This window comes from Erithacus rubecula (genome assembly GCF_903797595.1).
Source record: "Erithacus rubecula genome assembly, chromosome: 3".
NCBI classification, from domain to species: domain Eukaryota; kingdom Metazoa; phylum Chordata; class Aves; order Passeriformes; family Muscicapidae; genus Erithacus; species Erithacus rubecula.
In genome coordinates this window covers 110,633,828-110,660,263 of record NC_136689.1, presented here as the reverse complement: position 1 = coordinate 110,660,263, position 26,436 = coordinate 110,633,828, and the positions used below count along the sequence as shown (strand labels likewise).

The 26,436-nt window shown below is 37.4% G+C and overlaps 1 protein-coding gene across 7 annotated transcripts in view; it reads left to right on the top strand.

Moving 5' to 3' along the window:
• The window catches only part of PLAG1 (PLAG1 zinc finger), a 52,096-nt gene that overhangs the window by 3,300 nt on the left and 22,360 nt on the right, over nucleotides 1-26,436 (top strand). For 3 of the 7 annotated variants that reach the window (XR_013773683.1, XM_079301295.1, XM_079301291.1), the window contains exon 2: nucleotides 24,019-24,228. The exons of 2 other annotated variants lie outside the window; for them this stretch is intronic. The gene's annotated coding sequence lies outside the window, so the exon portion shown is untranslated. Of the gene's footprint in view, nucleotides 1-20,003; nucleotides 20,059-24,018; nucleotides 24,229-26,436 lie in introns of all 7 variants that reach the window. 2 more of the 7 variants (XM_079301293.1, XM_079301294.1) reach the window with 2 other exon arrangements.

The following is a 26,436-nucleotide window of genomic DNA, read 5'->3' as shown; positions in this document are numbered from 1 at the left end:
CACAGTTGTGAAAATTAAATCACATTAACTGCTCTAAGGTTAGAAAAAGAGGTCATTAAGGAAGAAAGATTAATCATTTTGTATAAAGGAATGATATTGAACATTTTTCCAAAACTGCCTTTTATGGCTTCAAGATCTCTTTTATAGTTAGTAAGAATTCAGACTTAAAAGTTCCTTCTGAATATTTCTTAAACTGATCTATTATTTTTATTGACTGAAGTAACACTACCCTGGAATGCATAGAAATTTGATAAATTAATAGCAGTTCACCATATGTTGGTAGTTTTAATGTACCAGAGGAGATAGGCAGATGGTAGTAGATGTGCAGAACTAACTTAAATAAAGTAGTTAATGGTATTGAGAACTCTTCAAATGCTGTGTCTGTGACCATCAGTATGAAGTGCTTAACATGTCACTACATTTTTACCTCATTTGGAGCTTTTTAATCATTGATATTTTAATGCTGAAAATAGATATAGACAATGGTAATAACAATGTGAAAGAAGTGTTGTGAAGTATCTTTTTTGAGTTATAGCTATGTATTACAAAGTAAATTTGGTGTATCCAACCATAGTACAAAAATCAGGATTTAGGGTGGAGAAAGAGGAAAGGGTGTTCTCTCAGAATTTGATACTCTTCTAAACTGGATTTAATTTTAAGGTATAATCCAGCTGGAGATAATAATAGGAGAAAAAAATTTAGGATTTTTTTTTTTTTTTTTTTACAAACTTATTCTTTTGTAGAAAACAGAATTCTTTTTAGAGGGATGCAGTGTTTTTTTCAAATAAAAATACAAAGTAACTTTCAAAGCTTCCTTAGTTCTAAGAAGTTAAAATAATCTTCTGTATTTTGTATTGGTCTGATTCCATACATGATACAATTTAATTTTTTCAAGATTTCCTAAAATTGAAACACCTGAGGAAACAAATACTGTGGGCTGTTGTTGATAAAGTTATCTTACATTTTCTAGGTAAACTGGAGAGGTGTAAATGTATTAAAATCCTTCTAAGAGATTTACCAATCCTATTCAATAATGTTTAAAAATTAATAAGTACAGTATTCTACAAAAGTACAAGCAAATACAGGAATCTTAAGTGACATGCATTCAGCTTTCCTTGAATGCTTAGCTCTAATGTGTCTCTTGGTGTGTACTTTTAATTTAGTAATTATCCTGAAAAATTAGTTTTCAATGCAAGACTTCTGAGATTTAAATTAAGAAACTTTTAAAAGTTTGTGTAATTTCAAAAGGCACTGCATGCAAAGTGCAGCCACTTCTAATGGTTGTCCATCTTTGCAGTTGATTAGTCAAAATGGTGCCCTAAAGTCTCCTCCTTTCAGGGTGTTGCATGTTTTAAAATTAATAGGTTAAAGAGGGCACTACTCATGTTCTAAATAAACCAGTGTTTGTAACTGTTCAAGGTTATTTTGTAAAATAGATGTTTTTACTTCAGAGCCTAAACCAGAAGTTTTTAAAATTTTCTGTCTATAACTCCTTATGTTGTTAAAACCAGTTTTTGTGAACAAATACTTTTTTGGTAGGGTTCTTGAACAAATTTATATGTTTACCAAGTGGAAATATTCTAGAAAACATGAAATCTGTTTGAGTACTTAGACCATTCTCAAATCACTATAGACTTAAAAGGAGCTAGCAGTGACCACCACTGAAGTGATAGAGAACTTGCTGTCAAGGAGTTATTCTCCAAATATCTGCTACTAGTAAGGATTTAGCTTGCAGAGCTTTTGAAAGAAATGTGCACTGAACTGCTAAGCATCTTTAACTAATTACCAAATGTTTAGGTAGCCTTAAAAAACTATTTAAAATAATTCAAATATTAGAACAAAGTAACATTTGTATTGATCAAATATAAAATGTTTAAATTTCTGAAGCATAGGGGTATTTTTTTTGCATTTATCTGGGCATTTTGGTAATAGACAATTGTGTATTTTTCCTCTAATCAAAAAAGAACCACGTGAAGAATTTAATTCAATTTATATTGATTTTTAAATTGTGTGATCTCGTAACTTGAATGTAAAACATTGATTAACTCTCAATATAATCTCTTCCACAGATGCTTTTTTGTTTTTTTGGTTGTCAAGGAATATAGTGAGCATTTATCTGAAATTGCATAGATTGCAGCTACTAATGCATTTTAAATAAACAGCTGTCCACCAAATATCAAAGGCAAAATATCCTAATTGCATGCAAGTTCAGAAAACCTAATATTAAACAGAACTAGTCACCATTACTGCAGATTCAGTTTTATTTTTATTTAGTTTGTGGTGTTAAAGTGTTTTCTATCTGTATCAGTGTTCACCTGTTATTGTGTCATCTTAGGACAAGTAGCAGAAATCAGTAGAACTAGAGGGAGTTTTTTGACTTTTGAAAAGATACAGCATGCTTTTAAGAGTAGTTGTGTGCTAACATTTTTAAAGGATGGGGCCTTCTCATAGGATGTATTAATTTTTAAAATATTTAAATGGACCCTGCATATCTAGCAAACGATTACTGCAGGATCATGGCATTAAAATTAACCACCATATATGTCAGGGGTTTGAGATGACTGTATAAGTACATATTTGACAGTGAGGAGTGGGAAAGGATATATAGTTATTCTCATGTTGAAAGAATAAATCAGTTTCTGTTATAGCTTTCTCTGTAGCCTTCTTCTCTCCCCTTTCTGGTTCATTGTCTGTCCAGAGCGTAGAGATACCTTGTCAAATACATTAAAATACATGGCCAGAGTGATGGGCTATTCTATTCATGACCAACCCTGGTGGTTTTTACAGACTTGCAGGGGGGCACAAAGAAAATAAAATGTGGCCCAATGGGTATTTGTTTAGAGGAAAGGAAAGGAAGGGAAAAAAACCCCACAGGTCTGAACTATTATAAAACCAACAAGTGACATAAAAGAAACGAATGCAGACATGTGTGGCTATAATGCATACAACAGTAACTCAAAACTCTGAAGTAAAATAGCTCAAATCAGATTTGAGAAAGTCAGCTGGGAGTCAGGAAAGTAAAACCTAAGAATTGCCATCAGATGCAATTAAGAAATAACTATGTAAAGAAACTTGGAAAAATTCAAAAAGTGTCTGTTACAGTAAACTGAATTGCTATAATCTTCTTTTGCACTTAATGTGCTAAATTCCTCTCTCAAGGAAAATATCCCTAGAAATCAGATTAGAAAGTGTTTAAAGGGAATTATTTGTCAAAGTTGTTTTTTCACTTAAGTTAGGATAACTAATAATAATCTCTTCCATATTGCTGTAATAATACTTTATTTGATACAATTTAGCCATAGAGATTGCATGCAGGTTTACTTATGTATTGTGCAGGTAATTTACCAGTAGCCTGACACTGTGTATCCCTGAAAGCTTTCCTTTATGGTTGTGAGTCACATCAGATTTGGCAGTCTGCAGGTATAAAGTATTTCTTATGAAATAAGATGTAGATTGCTGATTTTGCCTTATGCACATTTACTGTGAATTGCTAAATAACCAAAAAAGGAACAAGGGTGTCAGAAAACTTAGCTTTCCCCTTCATGTATTGAGTATGTACTTTTGTCCTATGGGTTATCAGGTTTGCTAGTGCATGAGTTTTCTAAAAAACCCTGCAAACCATCTGATTCTGAATTAATGAGATCTCACTATACCATGTGTTTGAACAGCAGAAAGACCCTGTGTACGCAAATCAGATTTTACTGTCTCAAGTGCTTGTCACTTGTAATAAAACTGTTTACTGTGTGGTGTATGTATTTATCATGAATGTTACATTTGTATGTGGCATAGATACAGACAGGCACGCATTTTAAGCAGGCATTTAGGGACAATATCATGTCTTTTGAATCAGTTGTGGTATAGGAATATATTTTTTTAAGAGATCTTTTTGAAGGAAAGGCAGAAAGAGAGATTCTGGCAGCTTGCTATTAAATTTCAATCAAGCCAGTATAGTTAGTAATAAAACATTTACAAGTTTGTAAATGTTAAGTTTCTTCAAACTCTTACTGTCACGTGTGGAATTTTCATTTATACTATTTTGCATCTACTGCAGCTGTCTACATGCAAGGCTTAGTAATACTGCATTTATCTCATGCAAGTATAGATAAAATATAAATATATAAAAGTAGAAATTGCCTGCAGCTGTTCTTATGTTTTCATAAGACGATACACTACAAAGGTGTAAATTTATGGTGCTAGCTACCTGCTATCAGTTACTGGTGCTCTTCTTCCCACAAGTACTTTAAGAAGAGTAATAAAATAAAATAAAACAAATATAAAATAGTGTCAAGAGTTTTGTGTTCTGTTTAAATGCTGCACACAATATTGTTCAAGCTTATTTTTTTCACTAGAATTTACTACTTATATCATTTGTTTCACCTAGGACACTAGGAAGCCTTGAACCACCTAGCTTAGAGAAGAGCTTAGACATAAATGCCAGTTATTTAAATCTTTGGGCTTTTTTCATCTGTGATTTAAAGTTTTCTTTTATGCTTTTGAATACTAGGATTGTGCTCAGACTAAACCACTCCTAATTATTCCCTAGCACAAACATATCGCTTATGGCTATATTTTAATCAGTTTCAGAAAAAAGTAATAAACATATTATTGCATCTGTCAAAGGATGGTGTTGCTACATGCTATTTTAAATGGTGTTTAACTACAGTTATAAGCATACCAGTACAATGAAATCAGTTCTATTCCTAAACAACAAAGTTACATTATTTTTTACTTAAAAAGTTAACCAAGAATCCTAATATGTTAATTATCCTAATTATTCAGGCTGGTTTTAGTATGTGTTGAAATTGCTTTAAAAAGTATATATGAAATATTTATATCAAACTTGCTTAATTTCTCATTACTTGTAAAATGTAATGTTTTCCCAGTTATAATTTTAAAGGGGTTTTTGTCTTAGCTGCCTGAGTGTATCCTTTTCTTTTGGATACACTCTTTTTTGAACACAGCACTTCTTTAACTTTTTTAAAACTCAGAATCAATTTGTGCCCCTTTAAGTTTAGCTATTGATGTTTTCTGTACTACAAAAATTGTGCCAAGGAGTACTGTGAAGTTAACTTGAGCTGATGATGCTACAAGTAAAAAAATTCAGTGCATAGTAACACAGGAAACTTAATCATGATGATATTTAGGTGATGGGAATAGTCCCTAACTGGATGAATATAAACTAAACTATGAGGAAAAGATGTCAGGTCTTGTAGCATTAGTCACATATGTCCTATCAGTGTTTCTCATAAGAATTACTCAAACACACTTCTAGTATCAATTGCTTAGAAGGCAAACAGAAATCTAGATTATACTTTCAGAAATGTTAAACTGTGAAATAAGTTTCTTAGGAAAAAAAAAATTGGTTTTAGAGGTTTCCTCTGTATTATTTCACCTTTGAAACTTGGCCACTTCAGAATATTTGAGAACAAGTAAGTTAAGTCCATATTGAAAAATACATTTCAGTTTCTAGTACAGTTTTTATCTAAGCATCATGTAAAACAAACTTCTGGCTCTTCATTTTACTTAAATATTTGTACTGAAAGGGAAGTGCATTTAAGAAGTTTTTAACTGCATTGATTGCTTGTCAATTTAATTGGAGTAGCATGCTACTTTATTTTGGGGAGGTTGGATATGTGTTATTATTTTCAGTTTTTCTGTAGTTTGACTAATAAAACAACTAAACATAGAAAGAGACTGGATCTTTCTTCAGTCCTCAAGTGAGAAGACAGGTGTGGTCAAAAAGCTGATCTGGTGACTTAAATCACTGCCCCTTAGTCCTCTTAAAATATTTAAATCATATGAAATTGTGGTATCAGTCACATTGTCATATTGCAACCTTGAAACTGATAATATATTCAGTTGTCTTGAAATGAACTCCATAATTCTTTATTAGCAGATGAAATTTCCTAAAGGTTTTGTATGAATAAGCACTTGAGTATTGTGCTGCTTTTTCCATTTTTCATCAGGAACCAAGCAATAAAAATTCTCTCAACTCTGAACAAAGCCTCAAACATTTAATAGATGTTCTAAATGTCCCCTATGCTTGTCATAGTTTTAGGTGTTAAACAGTGGTTGAAGGTCAAATAATCCCTTCTGCTAAGCATCTGAATTTCATCATAAAGGAGGTAGTTTGGTATTTGGAGGTAGTTTTAGCATGAAAGTTTCATGTAGGCAGCTTAACAAAAAAAGCTTAAAGGCAGGCAGAAATTAGCTGTCAGGTTGCAAGTGCTCTGTAACTGTCCTGTGAAGTATACTTAAATCCCATTTCTTACTTTAGAATTGTAAGACTCACAGTTTGAAGAAGAAAGAGCTTAACTAATTTGTTATTTCTTCCTTCCCAATTATATATAAAATTTACCACCATGGTAAACATTGGCTGATAACAGCCTCTGGAGAGGGACTTTTTGTAAGGGTTTGTAGTGATAAGACAAGGAGTAAAACTGACAGAAGGCAGGTTTGGATTTGACATTAGGAAGAAATTCTTCACTTTGAGGGTGGTGAGGCACCAGAACAGGTTGCCCAGAGAAGCTCTGGGTGTCCCATCCCTGGAAGTGTTCCAGGCCAGGTTTGGTGGGGCTTTGAGTAACCTGGTCTAGGGAAAGGTGTCCCTGCCCTTGGAACTGTATGATCTTTAAGGTACCTTCCAACTCAAACCATTTTACAATTATGTATCTATAATATATCCAAACTTTTTGTAACTTAGGCCTTTGTAGGAAGGCTATGAGGTCACCTGAACAAAGATAATATTGCCTTTGTGAATTAATTTTATTAATTAACTGTTACTTAGCAACTTTGTAATTTTGTGATGAGATTTTGTGTTTGGGGGTATATCTGAGAGAGAATGTAGTCAAAATTACTTCACTCCATGTGCATGGCAGAGTTCAGACCCAAAAAATGCCTGTTATGTATTCTTGCTTGGAGTATTTTTAAACTGGTTATATGGGGGTAAAAAAATTAATTATTTTTTTAACCTTTGCTTTTTGGATTTGTCACTTGTTTAGGAAGTTAGTTTTGTGGGTTTGGGGTTTTTTTGTTTGTTTTTGGTTTTGGTTTTTTTTAGTATGTTGCAGTGGCTGACAAAGTTACTAAGTGATCTGAACTATAGAATTTCTAACTAGTAGAGGGAGATATTTTTCCCTCCTGATCTTGACCAGATTATTTGAAAGTTTCCTTTTCTTTTCAGTAGCACTTTGCTATAAATGAAAACAAATTAAATTGAACAAACAGTAGAAATGCATGACCCAGGTTCCTCTTGCAAAGCTTATTAAAATCTAGTTGGATGCTAAAAAACCTTTCACTGAGGACCTTTGAGATATGAAGCCTCTATTTCATGCTTTCCAAATGTCAGCATTTCCATCTATCAAATTCTAGTAGGTCATTAGTAAATGTATCGTAGTAACTGTATGATCTCTAATGCCAACATAATAAACCTGTCTCAGAGTGAGAGACCTGTGTTAAAACTGAAGTGCTTCTCTTGGAGCAAGTGGTATTTCCTCATGAGCTTTTTTTTTAATATTGTAACACACATTTGAGATTGTTTCAGGTGGCACTCATTGAAAGGGGTGGTATTTCTGGTTGGCAAGAAGCAAGCTGTTCAGGGCTTTTTCTAGTAAGTTAAAACCAGTATTTTTGTAGCTTCATTCAGAAGCTGATGGTCATTGAGGGTACATCATGGAACGGTAGAGTCATGTGCTTCTCAGCGGGGGATGCTGCTTAATGATGGAACTACAGTGTCCTGAATGTGGAAGGAGCAGACCAACAGTGAAGGATTGGTTGCTTTCTAAAGTGTGAACAGGGAACTGCTTAATTCTGGCTTTTACAAATAAATGAATTATTTGGAAGATGCTTCCTTTACTTACTGGCATTTAAAGTTTTTCCTGCAGTATCAGAAATGGACACTTCAGGATGATTTCACAAGCCTGTCGGCTTGAAAGGGCTATTAATGTAACCACAAATGAAGTTAAAATGTTCAAAAATATTAAACTGTCCTGAAAGCAAAGAAAAATAACTACTGTACTAATCTGATGATATTTTACAGTGAAGTAAATAAAACCTAGGTGTCATGAGAGATTTCTTTAGCAATAGCTTGGGTCCCTCTATAAGAGAATTGTTGGTATGTTAATATACTTGTTAATATAATATATAATGTACATAATTCAGAAGAATGTAGTTTTTGATAACAAAAACTATCATAATCATAGAAAAAAATTACATCATGTCTACATATCCATAACCTAGATATGCCTAGGTATTCAGAGCCTTCCATGATGATTTCTGGAAACTGTGCAAACATAAAGCTCTTCTGCTACATTCAGATAGTGCATGATAAATTGCTTTTTCAGGTTAGTGAGTGTTGGTTTGGGGATTTGAATTTAGTATTAAAAGTGATACATAGAGAAGTGGTACTGTGCTGATATAGTAGCACAAAGTATTTTAGTCCAGTGTCGAAAGTGTGTATTATGAAACCTGTATGTGGGTGTTACATGGCTCTGGAGTTGGCTTTCTAGAAATATGGAAATTACCTAGGAAAACAAGTATTTTGTTTTGTTAGAACTACAGTTTCCCTCTGGTGGATTTGCCTTTAATTAAATTCTGCTCTGTGATTTTTATTTTTTTTTTATGTTATTATTTGCACAAAATTGTGCTCATGCTTTTTCCTCAAAAAAAAACTACAAATAGTATTGTATTCCTGCTGTGATTATTATGCATAACATCTCTGACTCAGCAGATCAAAAGTTATGTTTACTGGAAAACAGAATTAACATTTTGTAATTTTTTAAGAACATTAAAAATAGCTATGTCAAAAGAGATTATGTTTCTAACATGCTAATCCACTAAGCCATCATACATCACTCTGTAGGCAATGTTTTTATTCTAAGCAGCTACCTCTTACAAGAGCCCATCTGAGAGATTTCAGGATAGCCCAGAAATATATTCATGAAGTTGAGTTCCTTAGGTGAGAAACGTCCTCAATAGATTGCATAATAGCTTCGTTGTCAAATTGCAGATTTTTTTCCCCAAGAATTATCTGTATGTTTTGGCCTCCTCTAAGGAGTTCTGGCTATTGGGGACAAACTGATGATTAAAACTGGCATATGCAAAATATGTTTAGCAGTGGGAGGGGATAGTAATTCCTAATTTTAATGGAGAATGTTACATTGTGATAACCAAATACCTGAATAGAATACTGTACTGATTAGGGAAAATACAAAGGAGTATGAGAATATATGCCAGCTGGACTGGAGACTCTTGAGATTCATCTGGATTAGTTGTTTCAATTGCTAATCTTGCCCCATGTTCCTCTGCCACTTTGTTTTCTGAAGTCATCTTTTCAGTGTTTGTAATTGTATACTGTTGCTGAGTAAAGAGTCACACAGACGTGGGAAACAGCAGTACTGACTTGGCAGAATACTCTGTAAAGTGCAAAAAATGCAACAGAAAAATAGAGTTCTGCCTTATCTTTTGACTTCAGAAATCTTAAGTGTTACTTCTAAGAGCAATAGATATATATGTGGTAATCTGAAATTTACCTATATGTTGACTGGCTCTGTGTACACCAATGACTAGAATTTTTTAGGTAATAAATACCAATACAAGAAATTTGTGTTTAGTTGAATTACTGTGCTGAAACACAGTTTGCTGAAACAGCATAGAAGTAACCATTTTCATTTATTATTTAAATGCTAATTCAAAATGATACAACATGAGTGAAAAGTTTAGTTCGTTGTTACTATGTGATACTCTATTCTGGCTAGTTTTAGTGGTCTATTTAATTTTATCTGACAGATTAGAATATTTAACTTGAAAATGTGCTACTGCCTGACTGGCAAGTTGGGACATTGCCTACTGTGATTTCCCACTGGCAAGAAGTCTGTTTTAAGGCACGTTTGGCCATACTTGAAACTAACAGAGTTAGCTAAGGTTTGATACGCTGCTTTTTTCTTTAGGCCTGCTGAAACATCTTGTGGAATTTATGCCAGTGTGATTTTGGACTGTAGAATGTGCAGTGTGTGACTGTAGAATGACTGTAGAATGTAGAAGTGTGTTTCATACCATGTGAGGCTCCTCAGGCTTGGTGGCTTTAGCCCTGTGCCTTGAAGTGATTCTGTGGGAGTTTTGTTACTCTGATGGTCAGTAAACACGTACAGCCAGAGCACCAGCACTTTGTGGCTTTGATTATGTCCCTGTATAACCATCTGCAAAGAGCAGTGCTGTAATGAGACACAGGGAAAATATGGGAAATAAGGTACTATGTGATACAGGGAAAAATGAAACATCATCAGGCCTACACTGGCAATGTAGCAATAGTTCAGGGAACTGTCTCCTCACCATGCTTTCCTGTAAGGCACTCCACCAAACAGCAGAGATAGTATTTCCTACATAACGCTTAGGGATTATGCTAGTAAATAAAGTATTTTCCACAAGGAGTTATATGTATTAGTAGACTTAGGTGCTGCATGGAAGCCAGTCTTTATGTAAATTGCTTTTAAATAAACTGTTGAATATGGTGGTGTTCTAAACAGTCAGTTTAAAATACTGATAAGGAAGAAATTGTTGTAAAGTGTTTAGTTCCAAAACTATGTACTGAATTGTCCTGGTAGACAGAGTTCTTCATTCTTCCAGGGCTGGATTTTCACTGAACAATTAGATGAAGTTACCTACATTTGAACTGGTTGCTGAAGTTATTCCAACATGCATGAGAGCGGTAACAGTGAAAATTTGTACATAAATTACTTTGTGGAGCTGGGTTGCTAACTGCATTAGTAAAAATACATTCTTTGACTCACTGATTCAAATATAAAAAACCTAAAAACAAACACCTGGAGAGTTTTGTATGTAGTTAGGATAGGGTATTGCTCAATTTACATGTATGACCAGTGCAGAAAGAGAGAATGTCTCTAAATTCAGCAAGTGGTGTGTGTTGCTCTAAAGGCAGCAAGTGACTCATGTGACTGTCTTAGCAGCTGGGCAGCAAGATTAGAGAGCTACTATGTACACATTCCCTTACTGAGGGGTCCAAACTATTGCTAAATGAAGTTGTGTTACTGCCAGAGAGTGAATAACAGGCATAAGAAAATATTATAAATAAGTGTGTCATCAGGTTAGTGCAGTAGTTATTTCAGACAGTTGTTAAAGAGAATGAAAAAAAAAGCTCAAACACAACTTTTCCAAGATTCACATTTAAAAGATGTTTGTCCTTTTTTCAGACTCTAACTTCATATGAGATTACATGTGAAGGGTCTCTTTCAATTTAGAGATTTGGGAAAGTCATCTTGGAATAGCTGTTTCTGACACCGCAAGGAAAAAAAAAAGAGAAAGTTAGTGAGTAAAGAATCTTATTCCAAAGAACTCATTTATTTGTAAAAGTTCTAAAAATATGCTTGTATCATGAAGTATTTTGATTTGAACTGAAATTGGCAAAGTGCGTACTTCTTGGTCACTTGCTAATTTGAAGACTTATTCATGATGTTATTCCTCATGTATTTCCTAATTGTAAGAATTTGTGAAGTTTGTTCCAAATTGTCTTTAAGTTTTCCTGGCATGCCAGTATGGATTAGTGGAATATTTTTCTTATGTTTCTCTAATCTAATTTTGGATTTTTTTGCTCAGATACTTTAAGAGAGTTGCTAAACATTTGTAAATGCTTTGTTCTTTATACATAATTGTTTACAGTTACACATTGGATTTCAACTATAATTTATGGATTTAAACTGAAAATTGTCACCCTGTCAAACTTATCTTCAGGTTTAACCCTCGAGAGATCTCCTTTGAGTCTTGAGATCAGAGGACGTACACTTGACTGTTGCAATCAAGTAAATTGATACAGAAATCAAGAAGATGTAAATATGAAGCTCCTTAGTGCTATTTTTAGTGTCAACTTTCAGACCATAATTACGTTTTAAAGATGAGAATGTATTTACCGAAGAGGAGCTTTTATATTTAAAAAGCCAAATTAGACAAGAGGTTGAGCTCATGATGAATTCCTTACAGTAAAAGAGGATCAGAAGAATGTGTGTTCCTAGTTATCATCACTGTGTCCCAGTGTCCTCAACAAGGTTAAACTGTTTGTTTGTTATTTTGCTTCAGGTTTTCCAGATTTCTGCTTTCTCTGTTTTTCTGTCTAGCAATGACTTGCTTCTCATCTTATTACTCTTTCCTGTTTATTCCAAGTTTCTGCAGCTTTCCTCAGCAATGGTTTTCTGTTGCATCTCTAAGGAAAGATGGAGAGAACATAAAATAAGATTGCCCAGATTAGTTGGTGCATCTGACAACTACCTTCTCCAGGTGGAACATCATTTTAATAATACTTCCAAGCACCTTCATCTGACCTTATTATTTTTGTACATTTAGATTTATTCATAATCAAGTCTCTTATTGTTTAGCATTTTGAAATCTTTGATTTATAGGAAAAGTTCCGTTTGAGTTTTGTTTTGATTCATTCTTTCTGAATGTTTCATTACTACTTTTTGAATGTTTCTGTTTTCTGTACCGGATTTCTTTTCTATTCTGCTTTCATTTTTCACTCCCAAATTACTCATCAGTTGCACAAGAAAAATGTGTCTGCACTGCTTGATCTGCTGGTGGTCTGTCACACAGGATAACTAGGAAACAGGAATGTTTGTGTATTGACAAGTAGTTTATAGATAAAGCACCAGCAGATTGTGACCAAGGATATACATATCTGCAAAATATATCGATCCTCTGACTACTTGAATGCTTCAGTGGATTCTTGCATGCTGTTCTTAACACATTCCTTGAGATGAACCATCTGAAATATCCATCTGCCAGCAGGGTTTCAGCTCCTGGGTCTTGCTGCCCTGTATTGTGTGCCACAGCAGCTTCTCAGGCTTGGACTTCCTACCCCCGCCCCAATTCCCTCCCCCGCCCCTCCCCAGGGAAGAACTCTGCCATACTGCAGTTTTGTCGAGCTGTTACCCTTTTTTCTGCAGTGTGCTTTGTTTTGTTAGAGCACCTTTGCACAGCTGGAAGAATTATATAAAACAAACAGCTGCCCTGAGAGGATTTTTGCATGAACTTGACTTCGGCTTGTTTGTTTGTACCTTTCAGAATTACACCCAAAATTTCTTAGCCACACAAGTTTGTGCTGCTCCATTGAACTAAACAGGGAAGTATCACGGATTCTAAGGAGGAAAATTCTTAATCTACCTCTAACCAAAAATACAGTATTATTTTTAATAAATTTGGTATTCAAATTCCAAGGAGAAACAGCTGAACAAGATCAGACAGAAATGTCTTGTATTTGTATGAGATTGCCTCTTGTAAGCAGTCATACTTTAAGAAAGGAATAGGAAAGATTCTTTCTTGATATAGTTCTCCTCCCCCTGCTCTGTCATTCCATTCCATTCTTAGGATCAGGAATTATCCTGGTGTTTGGTTCTTAAGACTGTTAGAAAATCCTGGATATTTTGAAGGAAGTTGAGATGCTGTTTCTGACTCTATTTGTATCCTTCCGGTAAAATGTTTGTGGCGTTGACTTGTGGTAGTGTGTGCCACCTGCCCAATATGATTTTCTTTGGCAGGAAGACCTACAAATAAGAAGAAAAAAGAGTTTTGGGGAAGTTGGTAGTTCTTTTTTTTTTTTTTTTTTTTTTTTTAATGCTTCAACCTGTGTTCTCTGACAGCATTTCTTAGGGCTAGAGTTGCATAGAGCCTCATCTCTTTCCTTGCACTGGGGGAGGGTGTGGAGGGAGAGGGCTGGCAAGTTGTCTGGAAGCTGTAAATTGATCACAAGTGACTCTTCAGTTTCAGATGTGATCATGGTATTTGATTCTTTTAAAAGTTGACGAGCTTCCTGGTGAGGAGAGAGAATTTTTAGTAGCTACCTTTGCAAAGAGAAATCTTGGTTCTGGTGTTGGAGAGAGCAAGCCCTCTGGGGCAAGCTGAAAAGTAAAACATGGGAAGGTTTTGAGCCTAGATAACTGAAACACTTTTCTCCATTAACTATAGATACTATGGTCTTTCACAGGAGAGCAGTGGACAGGAAGAATGTTTGTTTCCAAGCACCGGTGACCGGAGAAGAATAAATAGAACTAAAAGGGGCTTTAGGGGTTGTGTTGCTTTGTTAATGTCTTAAAAAAAATAGCATCCATTTTTAGGATTCAGTGTACTAGAGGCTGAAAAGGAAAACACAGCAGGCATCTGTCCTGCCCCTGACAAGTTAACTGTGTTGCTTGAAAGAGGAGAACTAAGAGGAAAGGAAAGGAAAGGAAAGGAAAGGAAAGGAAAGGAAAGGAAAGGAAAGGAAAGGAGAAAGGAAAGGAAAGGAAAAAGGAAAGGAAAGGAAAGGAAAGGAAAGGAAGGAAAGGAAAGGAAAGGAAAGGAAAGGAAGGAAAGGAAAGGAAAGGAAGGAAAGGAAAGGAAAGGAAAGGAAAGGAAAGGAAAGGAAAGGAAAGGAAAGGAAAGGAAAGGAAAGGAGCAGTTAGAGTACTTGCAGTTACATGTGTGCACAGTGTTTAATTTCATGTGTTAATTTAAAAACATAGCACAACAGTGGCTCACAAAGCCAAATTATGTTCCTCTCAGTCGTCACCATAGGCACTCCTATGCTATCCTTTTTTTTGATCCATGGATCATTGAAGGCTAGTACCCAGTGGGATGCTGGTTTGCAGAGCAGTATGTATCCCACAGATGGGAGTTCACAAGCCAGTTTTCTGGCTGGAAACTTATACATGGATCTTGACAATGGAACATATTTATACAGAGTTCTGGTATGCTCTCTAGCACGTTTGATGTTTTCCTTCAGGCTCTGGGTACTTTGAGAAAACCTGCCCTACAGCCACAGTCCCTGCCCTGCTGAAATGCCGAGCTGCTTGTGTGTTGTTTCTGACTCTTGTGATGGAGAGACACCTCTTGCCCAACCTGCACCATGGTACTTGTACTGTAAAGCACCTTGCTTCCACAGGAGGAGAGCCTGCAGTGCATGCACAGGATAAAATGCAGTGAGAATAAAGTAAATTACTCTTGTGGGTTTTTTTTTTTTTTTGGTTAGTTGTTTATTTAAGAATCAAATTTCTGTGGAATTTTTGGAAGAACCTGTTCTGAGATTAATAGGTGGAGTTTTTCAAAGCCATTGTCTTCATAATCTGTTCAGAATGCAGCTTTCACTGCCTTTCACTTCAGCTTCAGGCACTAAGTATTTTTGCAAATCACTCCTTGTAGACACATGCCAAGGACTGGGAAAATTAATGACCCTCTCTGCAGCATTTAGTTTAAATGAGACAGAGATCTCTAGTAGAATCTGAGACCCCTAGGACAGTGTTCAGTTATCTGACTCAAAACATTGATTTCTGAGTTACTAATGGGATTGTGGAATAAGGAATTTAAAAACTGGCTGAATATGGGTAGAGTTCACAGCAATGACAGCTGTACCACTATCCCTGTCTAATTTTGGGTCTCCATCTCAAAGGAAGGTATTCAAAGTAAAAGGAAAAGTAGGAAAAGTATGCCAGAATTTTTTTACACAGACAAAACTTTTTTTCTATTAACCTTTATGTTTTTGAAATGCACTGTTTTGAATTAATAAAAACTGAAGAAACAAAACAGGGAAACAGACACTGATTTGTAAAATTTCAGCCCAAACAATGGCAGTTTGGCAAAGTTGTAGGTTGGCTTAAATAGAGGAGTTTATCATATAATGGCAAGTGTTTGCCAACATGGTGAAATGTGATCCCACTCATTCTGCAAATAGTCAAATTTACTGGGTTTTAGTTCCCATTTGTACTTACTGACAGCAGCGTTGGTTCTGGTGTAAATTAACAGAGGAATTGTCTTGCTTTGAAATCAAGGGTGGCTAGAGACCTGTTATAGTAGGGCTTTGCAGCCTGATCCTGGCCTGAGATGGCAGTACTTTTTTTTTAACCTGATAAAAGCTGATCAAATTCTATGCTTGCATTTTATTTAGTAAGAATAATTATACTTGTGTGCATATTAAAACCTGGTGTTTTGTTTTTGGCACAGCAAAACCAAAGTTGTAATGAAAAGTTAGAGGAATAGGGATGATACTCCCAGAGTATTCTCCTGATCTTCAATAATCTGCTTGTCAAAGGCTTCCTGAGCTAAACATGATGAGTTTGTATTTATTAACCTTTACTGGACTTTTTCCGTAACTTTTTTTCTTGAGTTTTTGTGAAGTGTCCAAACATGCTGTTGCAAGGAGTTAAACTGTGTCCTTTTGTTTAATTTCACATCTCCAGGTCTTTCATTGGAAGAGCTGCCAGTCTGTTCAGTTTTCTGTCTTTCCAGCCACTTCAGTTGAGGTGTACTTGCATGCTGTTCATTTGCATCTCTCTTTACTGCATGTGTATTATTTCTCCAGAAACTCCACTTACTTCTTGGAGCTTGATGTCCTTTCCTAAATTAATTGCTTCTTCACTGATATGTTTATTTGTTCCTGTGTCCTCCTACCCACATCTCAGTTGTTCATTGAAGTTTATGCTTTCTTACCTGCTGTAGATGTCAAGCTTACTGTAGTACTTCACTGCATATTGGGAATTAATTGTTAGGAAAGAAATCAGGCAGGCAGCAATCTGTGGTGTATGTGTCTCTTCAATACAGTACAAGAGCTACATAGCATAGTAAAAATACAGGACAAGTTGATGAATGAAAAAGTAGTGAATCAGTTTCCATGCAAGAAGGAAGGCCTGAGTTGCCTTAGACTTTTCAGCTTTGTAAGAGACTACAAAAGGGAAAGTACTGAAAATAGAGATTTCTTATTACAGACAGAATGATAAAGGAACCATGAGTGATACTGATGGGATAAAGGGTGAGCAAAATCATTAGCTAAGAGGAAAGAGAAATAGTGGGAAATGGGCTTAGAACAAGCTCATAGAAAGCTGTTGTTAATAAAATGTGAAATTAAGCTGTGGCACTCTTTGCCATGGGATGTTGTCAGTACAAAAGATTACATGGGCACAAGAGAGGGCTGCCAAAATTGTGGAAAAGGAGGGTATTAAACCTGTCTAGATCTCTAAGTCCCTAAATCACACATGGTGAGACTTCCCTAAAATACTGTGCACTTGTCTTCCTCATGATGTGCCACTGGCTTTTCCTGGAGCAAGGCTGCTGGGCTGGTGGACTTTTGCTGTGGCCTGGAGGACCATGGTTGTGTTGCAATGTGTATTCAGGGACCCCGAACCGGAACAAATCACCCAGAACTGGAACAAATCACCCTGGCTGAGCCAGATGCCTTCCTGTCACAGAAACCCTGGCTGTCTCTGTGAACCTATATTGAGCCACTTGCAGCTAGTGAAGTTTTTTCCATGTAAACTTAAAGCCAGTGTTTTGTTGCCTAGAAAGCCTTTTAATTTCCAGCCTAAACTTATTTTGATAAGCTTACACTTACACTTCTTTGTTCTAGCCCTACTGACTGTCTCTTTGGTTTACTTATTAAGAACTTCAGTAGTTTTTTTTATTTTTTCCTTTGGTCAGATGTTTTGTCGTGCTATCCCATATACATTTTTTGTGAATATGTATTACCAGATTTATGCATAGTATTCCTAGCAAGTTCTTGATAGTCCACTATTGTAGCATCTCTGTTTCCCTTTCTGCCCCGAAAATGCAGCTGCTTTCCTTGAATCATTATATTTTATTTCTTCTGAACCAGCTCTCTTTAGTGACTTTTACTAGCTGCTTATAGGAGGGTTGTACACAAAGTTTTTCCTTCTCTGCTGCTTCCAACTAGCAGTTCATCACTTCTCAGCAGAAACCACTGTCTCTAAGATCATTATTCTTTGTTGTTCCTTTTCATCCTGTTTCTGTCCTTAAGATTTGTTACCATTTGTCTTGTGTGTTGTTTCAGTCTGCACAGTACTTCTGCTGTCTCCTAGTTTCATAGTTTCTGCATATTTTCGTAGCGCTCACCTAAAGGCATAAAAAAATTGGAAGTGTTGAATCAAAAAATACTAAAGACCAGTCTTGGCAGAAGTCCATTACTAACATCCTTCCACCTTTTTCTGAAAGAAATCTGTTGTCATCTCCTCTTGATCTGCTGCTTTTCCTGTCATACTATTCTTGAACTAACTCCTCTCTTCTCAGCTCAACAAATTAGTGCTCAGGTGGTAGTGTGGCAGATTCCTTGTTGAGTGAGACTAGAAGTGTTGTGCTTCTTTTCTATAAAGACTCTTTGCAATGTTGAAGAAAGGCTGGGTGTTTGACATGCTTCAGCTTTTAAAAGTCATGTCACATTTTGTTTGATTTTTTTCTTTACCTTCACATTTTCATTCTTTCATTGAAAATGTGCTCCAAGCAAGAGGCCATGTTATCACCATTAGTTATATGTCCAGATAACTTTTCTCCACATTTCTCAATATTGAAATGGGCCAAAAAGTGTGTAGTTGGATTTGATGCTGTTGTGAGACTGTTCAATCAGAAGGTAGTATTGCAATATGAAAGATAAGATTATGTAAGTGTGGTAGATGCTTTTTTTAAAAATTAATCTTTCAGAAGGCCCTGTGTTGGTCTCTGGGGTTGACAACCATCTATGGTGCTGAGGACTGTAAACTTTTACATTATTTTCACTCTAGTAGGAGCAGTGAGTTCAAACAGTTGCCCAGCTCTCTCTCTGTTGTGATTGTAAATGTTTGGCAGACTTGGTCTTTTAGCACCTTTTTTCATCCCTACTAAGGTGAGAGCATCTCACAGCCTTGATATTCCATTAGTCTGCTGTGCTCAGTCTGTTCTGTTGGGTTGGTTCCTCTTGGATGCTGGGTGTGCAGGACAGAGCTGGTGCCAACTCCCCATGTTCAGCAGGGTGCTGAAATTGCTGCCATTCCTGACTTTGAACGTCTGCAGAGTGCAGTTAGTACCAAGAGACCACAGGAAATCTCTGCTGCTCTTGGGGCTAGAGATGTGGGAATCCCATACTGCTCATCCCTGTTCATGAGGTGGCTCTTCTCTGCCTTCTCTTGTGCTGGCACAAAACCACTCCAAAGACAGACTGCATGGAAATGGTTGGAATTCTTTCTATAGGGTTAATTTGACTGTTTTAGCTCTCTATGGTTAACTTGCATGTTTTAGGTCTCTGGCTTGGCATAGAGTGTGGAAAGGAAAGGAAAAAGGAAAGGAAAGGGAAAGAGGGAAAGGGAAGGAGGAAGAAGCACTAAACTGTTTCAGTGTGAAGGCATGCTGAAAATAACTAACTTCTGGGCAGACTAACAGAGTGCTGACGTGTGCTGTCTTCAACGTGACAGCTGGACAGATGTGTCCATCTCTGATCCCAAAGCATTAGCCAAGATGCTGTGCCAGAGCTGTTACCCCTGCCTCTGAGCTGCTCATGGATGAAAAGCTGAAAAGCTCAGCTGCTTTTGCTGCATGGTGTGGCTTCCAGCAAGGAGGTGGCTTGTGTCCGGCCAGCTTGGCATGTTGGCTGGGCATGGTTGCCTCTGCCTATGGTTAACCCAGTAAACAAGGTGCTTGCTTAGGTGCAGTTACTTAATTCTGGAGATAGCTGCTTTGCTTCTGGGATTGGATCCAGAGATGAGAAGGTAACTGCTGAAGCTGCTTGCCAAGGCAGCTATCAAATCTGATGACGGATCAGGCCTTGAGGTTAACTAACAGCAATTATCTTTACTGTAGCTATAGCTATTCTGAGTGATTTTTCAGGGGTTTGTTTTGTGTTGAGTTTTGTTTTGTTTTGAAAAGTTGATGCCTCACAGTCCTGGTTTGTGTGTAATTCAGGGGAAGTACAGCCCTCATCTTGGCAAGTACAGCCTTTTGGGTACAAACCTCAAAGTTGTGGTGACAAGTAGGGTAGCAATGGGAAGTTAAAATGTAAATGTCTGATACATTCTTGTATTTTCATTTGGGAAAGGCTCCTCCAAAAGCACCTCCTTGCTTTGGTAAGGAAGCAAGTGATTTGAGAAAGAAACATGTTAAAATCATCAAGCTATTCATTGTACTTGTTTTGATAGTGAGTCTTTTTTCTTAGCCATTCATTTGCATAACCCTAGCTCTTTGTGACCGTTTTGTACCCTTTTCTTTAGCAGATGTTTCCCCCCAGCACTAGTCATGGTGGCAGCTTGTGCAAGGTGGCAGGACTGGGTGAGTTTGGGGAGAGGGATGGAAGCTACAGATCATAAATAAGTGTGTTGTGTGATTGATGATATGTAGCAAGTGTGGTTTAGCAAGATGAACTTCCAGCTTTTCCTGCAGAAAGGGGATTCACACCTTTCTTTACTCTGGCACATTTCTGCAAGATGATAAGAGGCAGGAAAGAAATGCAATTTCTATGGCTGAATTTCTGTGTGTTACTTTTTCATGTGTTCTTACTGATAGAAGGCTTGGGTGGGTGCCCTGCTGTCAGACTGTGTCACCCAGCACTAGTTGGTCATGAATCCATGCTCGTGTTCACAGGTATTGCTTTTTTTCTTAAAGACTGCTCATGTGGGCAGTATAAACACTGATGGAGTGAGCATGAGTCTCCACATCTCCCTTTCCTCCCTCTGGTACTCAGATTTCAGTAAGTGGGGCATTTGCAACGTGAAATTTGTAATTGTAACATTATCTATCAGAAATAAGGGGAAAAAACCCTGCTAAAACCTGCTAAAATAAGTGGCATAGAACACACTAGATCTGCTTCAGATAAAGCTGAGCATTTTTGTGTGCTATTAAACCAAGTGTTTTAAAGGATTAGAATATACTATATTTTAAGAGATTGGTTAGTGGTAGGAAGTAAGGCTGCCAGTGAAATCTTTATTCTAGAGTCCAAATGCAAAGATCTCTTATTAAAATTTATCCAGTTGTTTAGCTTTTCTTAACAGAGGGTTCATAGGTCACAGAAACAAGTGCAGTATGAAATTTCATACTCATCAGTCACCTGCTTTTAAAGAAAAATAGTAGTATTCCATCATTTCAGAAGACAACAGTTACTGTTTTTTGTTGTCAGTATATGTCCCTGTGTGTTTACATTTGTGTGTATCCTAAACTTTTTATTTTGGGTTTTGTTGTTTTTTTTGTTTTGTTTTGGTTTTTTGTTTTGTTTTGTTTTTTGGCAGTAGAAGCCCTTACAGGCTCCAAAGGATTTTACTGGCTTTCTTTTTAGCCACTTTTTCCTAAGAAAAGGTGACCATACTAGTAATGTGAAAAATCCTGTCTGCAGCATTGCCTTGCAATTGATTAACACTGCTGCTTTGCCTCTGCTTGGCTTCATTTCACTTTTTAGGCTCCCTTCTCCTCTTCACAGGAATCCCTGTTTTGCGGATTTTTTTTACCAACTTGTCATCTGCCACATAAAGGGACAGGTGAACAGAAAAGAGGGCTTTCTTACAAGAGAGCCATGTTGTTCCTAATCCACTATAACTTCTCTCAGTTTCCTCTTCCTTAATCTCATTTTGCCCCTATTTCTGAACCTCCTCACCTTCATGCTGGTGACTCCTCCCTCCCTGATCTTTGGGTTTGGATGAAGTTGGGAGGCGTGGTTCCATGCCAGAAGCGCTCAGTTATTACTGACACAGGGAAACTTCACCCTGTCTGACAAGCATACCATTTGTAGCCTTGAGGGATATACCTGAAGGGAACTGAGTTTCCACTCAGAATTTAAGTAGATTAGATTATGTATACATATTTGTTGTGACTTGGCAGCTATCCCAGTGCCCGAGGTCTTAAAACATATACTTTGCTATACTTGAGGCAAGCTCAACTGTGTGTTTCAAAAGATGCTCTGGGGAGAGAGGTGTTATTGTCTCTAGATCTGGTACAACACAGGAACTGACTACTGTTCTGTCTAGTCCTGTATTTTGTCTTGATATGAGGTGCTATCAGATGCCTCAAGGAGAAGATCCTCTCTTATTTAACTCTCTCCTGATTTGTATTTTGTCCTGGAAAAAGAGGGTTGCTATTATTATTTCCTGAAGCCCTCTTGAAATCATGTTATAATTTTGGATGATCCAGTTATCTATGTAAATCTTGTCTGTTGACTGTAAGCCTCCTTCTGGCAATTCATCTCACAGTCTAATACTTTGCTGTTAAAAAACAAGTTGTGGGTGTTTATTTGTTTAAAATTTGAGTGTCTCTGTCATAAGAGCAGATGAAACCTGTTACTCTGAATCTGAACAAGTTATTACTCCACTGCCAATAATTTTAATAATTTTATCTTGTTATCTTGTTTAAAAAAAGGAAAAAAAAGAACAAAACAACAAAGATGAAACATGAAAATGCAGCTCCAAAATTCAGGTGCTGCAGATATGCTGGAGGGAACTGTGAAGCTAAAACAGCTGTATTTTATGAAATTCTGTTTGGTATGGCACTTTTCCTTATAAGGACCAATGACCAATTGTTTTGATTATTTAGAAGGAAAAAATTCCATGAGAACTGTTACTGAAAATACTAACTTGGCATTTGTGATCTGTCGCTCTCTTACAACATTTGATGCAATACTGAATTTAAGCTAGCTGAAACCTCCAGTTAGCTGCTCTGTGCTTCAGCTGTTCCTATGTGACCTGTTTATTTCATTTCTTGTAAATTGCTAATAATATCTGTACATTTTGTAGTGGTGTGTTCTTAATATCCAGGCCTTTGTAAGTAAAGAACAGCCTGTGCATCTGATAGAAATCTCCGAGACTCGGTTTGGGATGCACAGCGACCCACAGGCTTTGGCAGCAAGGAGCTGAGTGATTCCTTGGGTTTTGCCACCAAAGCAGGGAAGCCTTGAAAGGAGGAGTGTGGCTCTGCAGTTGTTCATGGGTGGTGGAGGCTCTAGAAGAGCACACTGGTTAGGGCTGCACTTTAGAAACTAGAGATGGATAGGTCATGTTGTGAGAGGGGAGACTTGACAGAGAGGTAGGCTGCATTTCATTAAGTAGTTTTGTTTCTTTCTTTAAGCAAGGACTGGAAGTTGATAAAAATATGTACACTGATATGCCTTAGGTATGAGCTGCTTTTCTCAAAGTTGCAGAGAGGGATGTGAGAGAGATGGGATCAAGACTTAGCAGATCTGAAATGTACGTATCCACCTGAACCATTCCTTTGGTGTCTTAGTGGCTTATGGAAGATGCTTGAATATAGTAATTACAAAACCTTTTGTGTTATTTATTAGTCTCTTAAAGGTAGAGGATGAGGAATAACCCATTGTGGGGATTTTTCCTTCATTTTTAATTTTTTTTTTTTACATTATGATATTCTTTCTATATGCTGAAAAAGATTTTTCTCTAACAAACAGAAACTGCATGTAAAATTCACTGCATTTTCCATTCTTTACTTCTATTTTCATTTTGTAAACGTGGAAACATAAGATTTACTCAAGCACACTATATGAAGGATTGCCCCTTTGTGAACTTTAAAATAGATGAAGTGAGAAAGAATTTCTAGGCTGATGATTACTGAGAAATAATTAACAAATCAAATTCACTATGGCTTAGTCCACAGTAGGATGTTACTTTGAACACATTGCAGTTCCTCTTACAGCATCTTGTGTCCGTGCTGAACTGAATTCTCAATGTTACATCACAAAGGACTACTAACTTACTACTTACTGTAGCAAATGCTTGTTGTGGTCAGCTGGGTTCCACTCAAGGTTTCTTTGGGTTGATTTCTTATAATGTGCTGGAGTTTCTATTTCTTCCCGCCTGGCTCACTACCCATGCCCTGCTTTACTCAAGGATCATTCTGAGTATAGAGGTAGATGCTCCATACATGTTGGCAGGTAGGCAAGAGTGCTGCTTTTTGTGGTGGAGGTTGTAAGAAAGTTGGTTATAATAATAGATTAGTTTTGAAGAGCCTGCCAAGGCTCTGGTGGCCTCCAGTCCATATATGACTGAGCTTACTTGGATTATAGGGGTGAATTGTTATGGGGTGGACAGGTATGGGTGACTACCCACATAAATGAGAGAAAACATACCTGGACCTGGCCTTGGGAATGACTCAGCACAAGGGATCACAAAGAATATAGCAGAAGACAAGGAAACTCAACAGGATTTTTGATCAATGGCCTCAGACATGCTCAGGGCTGTGGTTTTGCAAGTGACACTGTCACCAAATCCAGGAGTGAATTATTTTTTTTCTCAGATGGTGCACAGTGCCACAAGAGAGGCCTGAGGTAAATGGGTTTAAAAAAAAAACAAAAACAAACCAGCAAAAAAAAGTCAGTAGCCTCACCTATACCATAGTGTCCTCCTGGCCTGGGTCTGCTGCAAGGCACTGTGTCTCCTCAGCTGTGAACAATACCCAAGAATCGGCTACAGGATCCTGTGGAGGCTGGAGGAGGAAACTGATCCGGTAAGTATTGCATGCTCAATTGCACAATAACTTCACAGGAGGGTTTAAACTCCTTTTTCTGGAGCATTGCTCCATCACTCAGGTAGCAGCTTTTCCCTTGCCATTCAACTTAGCCATTCTCAGACTTGTGTCAGACTCCTGTCTTATTTATTTTCTTTGAGCTCCTCATCCACACAGATGTGCCCTCACTGGCCACCTCTAAATTTCTGCACTCCAGCTACTGTCCCTCCATCCTTTCATTTCTCTTACTCTCTCATGCAGAGTATCAGCCTTTACTGTCAGTATCCCCTTACCTTTCTCCCTGGTGTTTGCTAAGCTAGCCTTGCCTGCTTACCAGTCCAGCTCTACTGAAGGACTCCTCAGAGATTTTACTGTGTCAGCTCCCTGATACCTCCCATGTCTTCTCCTTTCCCTTGTTCTCTGTTCTCTTGTATCCTCTGTGTAAAAGACCCATTTCATGGGGAATAGCACCAAGTTATCTTAGCTGCCCACATCAGTTATCCTCACTGTCCAAATCTTTGCAACTCTGTCCTGTACCTACCTGGCCCTACTTGGAAAGCCTGGAGATCTCCAGAAGGAGACTGCTGACCCTGCTCCATGGTGTCAGCATGGAGCTCACTGCCTGCTTCCTGCCTTGGGGATCTGGGGCTGTGAGGAAGGCAGGAAGCAGCTCAGCCCAGTTAGACACAGTTAGCAAGGAGTTGCCTGTCCCAGCTGAGCTGAAGCCATGGCATGCCTCACCTCCATGCTCCCTGGAGCTCAGTTTCCCATGTTGGGTGCAAAGGGGAGAGAGTTTGAAGGCTGGAGGGAGCCATGTGTTCAGGGATGTGCACAGACATAGAGAATGGATGGTGGTGTATGGGGCTGCTTCCTCCTGCTGCTGCCTGCACCGCTGCCTGTGTGACATCGTTCAGCTTAGAAAGTGTTGGTTTGCCTTCCTCCCAGCAATGACTGTCCTATCTGTGCTGCTGACTCACGTTTTGTAGTTTGTCCAGTACCTGACTCAACAATTGCAAGAGCTCTTGATCACTTTTTTTGATGTTTTGGCATTCTTTTTTCTTCACACTTGTTCCCCTCAGTGAAATGTCATCTTCTGATCAGTCTTACTTCAAAGCTTTAATGATATATTTCTTTGCTGTGCCAAGTCCCAGACATGATTCACACTTTTCTGCCTCCTTTCTCTGCTGATTTGATTTCTCATTTCCTTCTCACTAATCACAGCCTTCCCCAGCTTTGGTTATGCTGCCCCCCTGCTCCAGACCTTAGTCATGCTCAGCGATTTTATTCATCCTAGAGCAGTCTCAAATACAAAGCTGTGCTGTTGCAGACTTTCATTACTGTGCTCAAACTTCACTCTGGGTGACATACACAAAGTTCAGATTTTGAACTGTGTTGCTGTTCTAAATCTTCTGTGTAGTAGAATGAGTTTGTGTAGATCTAAAAGCTGCAACAGAAATTTCTTACCTTCACAGTGTATTTTTCAGTAATTTTCAGGAACTATAAAAAGAGTGAAAATAGTGTGTAAGAGGAAGGTTTGACACAAAAAGTGCAGGTAAAGGAGGTGTCAGGTTGTTGGTTCCGGGTATTTTTTTCTTCCTCTAAGGAAATGCTCCTCTAACACTTCTGGATGAAGCTTATTGATAAGTAACCTTGCAGTGCATTATCACAGTTTACCAGTTGTCTTTATAAAAGAGGTCCTTAAGTCTCCCAGGAATGTGTTAGGGAGTGCTGTCCTTCAGCATAAGAACAGCTAGTTTCCCATGGATGCAGTTAAATATGCAATGTGTATTAGTTTTTTCTTTAAAAACAAAACAAAAACTCAGCAAACAACCAAAAGCAGAGCCCTTTATACTCAAATTCCCTATCCAGCAGTGTCTGACCATTTTAAGTTTTGAAACAATAGCAACCAACTTACCCCATTACGTATGTCTCAGAAAAACCTACAACAGCACATGTAGTATGTGGAAGTAATTTGGAAAGCATCTTGCAGTTTTGAAGGGCACACGGTGAAAAGAGAAACTGGGAGAAAAGAATCTAAATGTGGTCATAAGGGAAGAAACTAGTTAGCAGTATTAAAATTAACTTTGTAAAGAGTGGGGTGACTAGTAACATCTTTATTTTTTCTGATTTCTCTTAGCACATAAAAAAGCTGCAGTCCATATGAAGAGGGGAATTAGTAGCTAAAAGATAGCCATCAGATTTCAGAAG